General features: G+C 31.3%; 1 long non-coding RNA gene across 5 annotated transcripts; it reads right to left on the reverse strand.

Moving 5' to 3' along the window:
* Positions 1-871: 871 nt before the first annotated feature.
* LOC130509465 (uncharacterized) lies at positions 872-2,284 on the reverse strand. 5 transcript variants are annotated; one of them, XR_008943481.1, is made up of 6 exons: positions 2,073-2,282; positions 1,893-1,978; positions 1,542-1,766; positions 1,243-1,412; positions 1,057-1,150; positions 872-948 (listed from the first exon to the last, which is right to left on the reverse strand). It is a non-coding gene; the product is annotated as an uncharacterized LOC130509465 (long non-coding RNA). The 5 variants fall into 5 exon arrangements; XR_008943484.1 differs by having other exon boundaries at positions 1,057-1,412; positions 1,532-1,766; positions 2,073-2,284; XR_008943483.1 differs by having other exon boundaries at positions 1,057-1,412; positions 1,893-1,975; positions 2,073-2,283.
* Positions 2,285-6,293: the final 4,009 nt, after the last annotated feature.

Genomic DNA, 6,293 nt, shown 5'->3' on the forward strand with positions numbered 1-6,293 from the left:
GGTTATTTTTCGAACTTTTGGTCTCAGTAAAACTTTAAGTACTCTATAATGTTTACGCAAGTATGGTCATGTAGATAATGATATCGAGAAGTTGATTATGTTGTCTCAATATTTTTTCGTCTTTTTTCACTATGACTACTCGTGGCAGTTTGTCCAACAGACATTTCATTGTTTGTGAGACTATAAAAATATTCGCGACATTTGTATTGATGAGCGCATGAACGGAATGTGCTGAAAAGAATCTGGTTTCTGTCACAGGTGCACAGTTGGGACTTTATATATTGGGTATGTATATACTTTTATTCTCACTCGCCACCAACTTGTCGTCTTGTGCGTTTGTTTTTTTCAGTTACAATCAGGCATTTTGCTGACGACCGTTCCATACAAACAGAGCATCCGCTTGTGCATACCTTATAACCATAGATGCCGTCTTACTCGAGTCATCACTTTAAATAGTAAAGTGTAACGTAAGTTGAGTTTGATTTTGCCCAAGGAGTTTTGAGTTCCCAACTTGTCTGATAACATCACCATTCTTGGGATGGCTTTTGGTCTGACCTTCATGACGTCGACCTGATTTATTGGTGGTGTCGTAACCCTTGATCATCGCCACGGTTCTACTCGATGTTTCGCGTGAAGCTCATATTTGTCATTCGTTTAAGATCACGAATGAGAAAACTTTCATAAGTTTTGAATCCTCATATAATTGCATTTGGACTGTACATCATATCCAGCTCTAGCTTTCTGCTTGAAGTGGAACATATTCAGAAGTAGAGTCCAAGTTACACCAGTCTCTGTTTGATCGCAGTGGCTTTTCTTTGTTGCAGGAACTGAGTTAATTCACTGAGTTGAGCAGGGATGTGAACCATCCATCCAATCTGATTCGCTGATGGAATCATTTAAACCTCCTAGACTAACATTATTAGTTGTGTTAACATTTAAGTTCATGTCCTACAAAAAGAAAATGCAAACACAGGAACGATAAATACATCTTTCTCAATAGAAATATCTTTCTCAATAGAATTGAACAATTTTAACTCTCTAAACCAAGAACCTTACATCTTGGTAATCTCCCTCTAAGTCATCATTGCTAGGTAGGCTTCTGAAGCTATCCACCTTGGGGAGGTTTTGATCTTTATTTCATCTAAAAAATCTGTAATAATATAGAGTCAAAAATCTCATAACAGGATTGAAGACATACAACAACTGATATGGAAACTATTTGGAGAAAAGGATGAAAAATACTTGGAAGGCGATGAAACCAATCCTGCAGTGGTCAGGTAACAAATTGCAGTACACGATTGTGATAACCCCACAGCTTCCAAAAGTTACAAAGAATTTACCTTCTGTATTGTGATCATGATTCATGAATACCCCCATATCACTTTCTAGTAAAACCACCATCCTTTGCTTCACTGGAAAACATGGAAGAACACAAATCAATTAACATAGGTGGAGCATACTTCCAATAAAAGATTTTAACTGCAGGTATACACTAAACTGTATCTATTAGATTGGAACTCTTCTAGCTAACATTCTCATACACTTTGTGTTTCTCAACCACGGTGGCCGTTTTGTTTGCCCTTCCTCTTTTTTTTTTTTTGATGGTTCTTCGATTGTGATCCCTCCCCGTCCTTACTGCCTTTATTGTCTCATCCTTCTGCTTATACTTATTGTGACCCACTGCTACACTTCTTTTGGTCATTTTGCCTCATGTCCAACTTCAACGACTTCCTATGCTCGGGTTCCTATTGGAGATCTTCACGGTTCTGCAACACGAATAACTCTAAAAAGATAAGAAGCAGGAATAACTCGAAGGTCTATGTTTGAATTTTGCTGGTAGGATGTCCCCACCATGAATTTGACTGGTGAAATTCTGAGAATCCTCTACTTACTTTATCTATCAGCCAGGTCTTCACTGATTCATGGAAGTGGAGACTCCAAAACTCTAGAACAATCAATTCTTGTCTCTAGCTCTCTACTATAAAGAGAGAATAGTTGTGTTCGAATCACAAAACAAATCTGGACCTATAAAAACTTTAAGAATATGTAAAAAAAAGGTTTCGATCTCTTACCAGTTCGCCGAAGAAAGCTACAGTGATGATGAAGGAGACGTAGACAGATTACGGAGGCAAAGGGCCTCATGTAGCTTCATTCGTCATGGACGCCCCTGAAAAAAGAAAGAGACTTCTAGGTTCGTGTGTATTCAAGAATTGCTCAATGAAAAAAAAACGCACAAGATTGAGCTGTTCATATTCTGTGGTTCTTTGTGTCGATATATAAAGTGCGAAGAAGGGGGAAAGTATTCTAATACACCCTAGTTGGAAAAAATCTATTCTAACTACCCCACTCTTTTTCTTACTACCCTACCTTTTTCCCCTTTTTTTCCCTTTCCCTTCCTGCCCTTTCTTTTTTTATTATATATATTGTTTTCTTTTTCTTTTTGTTTTCAAATACGGCGGGACCCGCCAAAATATTTTCTTTTCCCTTTCTTTTTTATTTTTTTTTGATTACGTGGTCCCATTTTTTTGTACTAACCAGATTTTTTTCCAATTTCTTTTAGCAAATTTCTTTATTTAAAAATATTAATGATCAATATAGCTAAAAAATATAGGAAACTTTTTTTTCAATTCAGTTTTCTGTTTACGTAAAAAATATATTTTATAAATAATAAAATAAGAAAAATATTATTTTTAATAATATATTTTAATCAACAATTTCAAAAATAAACTTAATAAAATATTTCTGTAAATTATTTTTCTAAAATAAAAAATTTAATCTATTTTGTATAAAATTTAAATAAACAATTAATTGGAAAAATATTTATCAAAGTTATTTCAGTAATATTTTTTAAAAATATGTATTTCAATAATATTTTAATAAACACTTAATTTAAAAAATATATAATAAAATATTTACATAATTTTGGATATATAAAAATATTTCAAAAATACAAATTTAATAGACCATGCATTTCAATAATGTTTTAATCAACAGTTAATTTTAAAAGTAAATTTAATAAAATATTTATATAAATTATTTTCCTTAATTAATCAATATGCTTTGATTCTATAAATAATTTTATATGTCTTAAAAGCTTTTGCTTAAATAGATGTAGTTGTTAAGAACATAAATTTATTTAAATCATTGTTAATCTACATTTTTCATTAAACAGAAGGATTGTGGACTACTAGTAGTACTAAGACTACCTTGAATTACCTTGGATTACCTTGTACTACTATGTTTATGCATATTTCTAAGAATTTTATATTTTTGGCTTATTATATATTTTTGGCAGATATAACTTATATATTTTGAAGTTATATGTCAATATATCTGTTTAAATCATATTAGTCGTGAAATCTTTAAAATTACTTAAGTTTTTAGAAAATTTATCATTTCCACAAAAAACCTTCCTTATCTTCCATACTTAGTGTGTATATGGTGATGCCATAATAAGGTGAATTATACAAATTGCATATTTTCTGATTTTTTTTTCTATGCAAGTGTTATATATGATCTAAAACTGTCTAAATGCATTGGTTTACTAAAATTTATTTATTTTTCACGTGGTATTACTAATAAATGTTGAAATTTGCAAAAGTATTACTATGAATAAGATAGTATTACTACTACCTTAGGTACTACTAAGTGTAAATATAATAATAGTGTTTTTAAAATATTTGGCATGCACACATTTAAAATGAGTGACATTTTAATTATATATTAATAACATGGGTTAAATATGTTATAGACAATTTAAACATGTTTGAAGCTTTTTTATTTATCTTAGTAATACCTAGTAAAACTAGTAGTTCAAAAATTTTCTTCCACTCAGTGTTTTATTTTTAATTTTACTTTATTTAGTTGTACATATAATACCAGTGGTGATATATATATATATATATATATATATATATATATGTTTTAAATGTATAATTTAATATTAAAAATTATAAGCATATGTTAAATACAAATTCTTGAAAAAGAGATTTATATATGATCTATACGACCAACAAAATCAATTTTTGTTGCTAGTATTTCATTCGAATCAACAAAAATTGATTTGTTTGAAATTTTTTTTTTGAGCAAATAAAATATATGTATATTTACTGTAGTTATGTAAAATAAAGCTGGATATCACGTGGTCTGGTGGTAGTGTTCTTTGATTGTTTGTTTTACGTATTTTATTTTAAACGGAATACATAGAAAATCTAGTGTATGGAACTATACAATGAAGCTACGTTGCATGGAAACGGAAGCGGGTACGTGGAAGCGGAAACGTATGGAAGCGCGGAAGCGAAAATTTTTAAAAAATTAGGAAGCGGGTACGTGTTGGAATCGTATATCCATATATATATATATATATATATATATATTTAATATAATTTAGGACTAAAAATCATATGATTTAAATTTAAAATAAAGCATTTATTAATTTATAATAATTTTGAAATAATTTCATATTAAATTATAAAAAACACACATAAATTAAGTTTAAATAAATTATGATGATAATTATTTTTAAAACTTCATAAATTTATTGACATAATATATTTGAATATGTGATATATCTTTAATAAAACCTTTAATACATAAAGATAATTTATAGTACAATATTAGTTTTAATTTTGTATATTTCTATTTTCTTTAATTCATTACTATTAAAATTTGGATTTTATATAAACTAAAAACTATGTTTTTGTATCTTTATTAATTATGACAATGGGTTTTAAAATAAAACGGAAGCGTGATTCCAAAATGGAATCGTAAGCTTCCAACGTGTTTTTAAAGAGAACATTTTGGAAACGTTTTGGAAGCGAGATTCCGTAAGCTTCCACAAGATTCCGATTCCGATTCCGATTCCAAAGCGGGAAGCGGACATCCGATAAAGCTTCCGTGCTACCTAGCAATGAAGTGACATGTGGTCTGGTGGTACCGGCTTGGTTTCTTAACAACCCAACCCCGTGTTCGACCATGGTTTTTTTTTTCTTTTTAATGAGTGGCAGTTTAGTAATTATCTCTTCGTTTTCCTATTAGGGTTTTGGCGATTTTGCAAATTTTTTCTGCGGCCGCCATGGATTTTCTTCGAAGAATCTTAAGTTTTTATGGGTTTTATTTGTTGTTTGTACATCAAAACTATAGATTAATCGATACTCATTGATTTGGAATTTCAAAATCGCGAAAAACAAAACATTTTTTGTTTTAATACACCTAACTATCCGATGGATAGAAATTGCCATGGACATGAGCTGAACTCGCCGGAAAGTTGGGCATCTTCACCGCGTTTTAGAAGAGAGAAAGAGAGAGAGAGAGAGAGAGAGAGAGAGAGAGGGGGAGGTCTTTGTCGACAGAGTAAGGGGGAAAAAGAAAACCTTCGAGATAGGTCAGAGTGTTAGCTTAGGTTGGATTGTAATTTACATAACTGATTAAGGCTATTATAGTATTTAGCCACGTTTCCGTAATTAAAAGAAAATAAAAATAAATGATTTATTAAGATGGGTCAAAATAGAATAAAGCTCCTAGTAACTAGGGCAAATTAGAATAAAGTCCGAAGAAGGGTAAGTCGAAGAGCAGTATTACGTTTTCGATTTTGTTTTAGAGTCATACAGGCCCGTACCAAAGGAACAAAAACGAAATAGAAAGCCCATCTACCAGAAGGACAAAAACAAAGATTTCAACTTTTTCTGCTTAGGACACGTGTCCAAAAACGCCCCATTCTCTTTTGCTGAGGTGGATGCAGGAGAAGGCAGATTTGTCTACTTTATTGTCATAGATACAAAGTACTATTTCATACTCCTTCTCTATTTCTTAATAAATATCATGTCATTTTAGCATTTTTTCTTGTTATATAAAAAATATCATTATACAATTTTAATGTAATTTATATTTATTTTTAGTTCAATATTAATTACAAAATGTATTAATCTTATAAATAAATTTATTTGTATAAAATACTATTGATAACAAAACATGCTTCAGCTACTCTGGAAAGGAGAATTGCAGATAACAATGATGAAATGGTAGAGCTAGGCGCCTCCGTGAAAGCAGCAATGTCAGTTCTAAAACAAGGAAGCAGTACTTCAGTGATTGCTACTGCCACAAGTGCTGCGTTGGCTGCCTCTGCTTCTATAAGACAGCAGGCTCAACCAGTCAAGCTTGATGAATTGGGCAAGGACGAAAACTTGCAGAAGCGCAGGGAATCGGAACGGAGGGATGCAGCACGGCAGAAAAGGAGAGCTCAGCGAGATTGACATGGAGATTGATGGAACTTCTCTGAAAATAGAAGGAGAATC

This window comes from Raphanus sativus, chromosome 3, assembly GCF_000801105.2.
Source record: "Raphanus sativus cultivar WK10039 chromosome 3, ASM80110v3, whole genome shotgun sequence".
Lineage (NCBI taxonomy): Eukaryota > Viridiplantae > Streptophyta > Magnoliopsida > Brassicales > Brassicaceae > Raphanus > Raphanus sativus.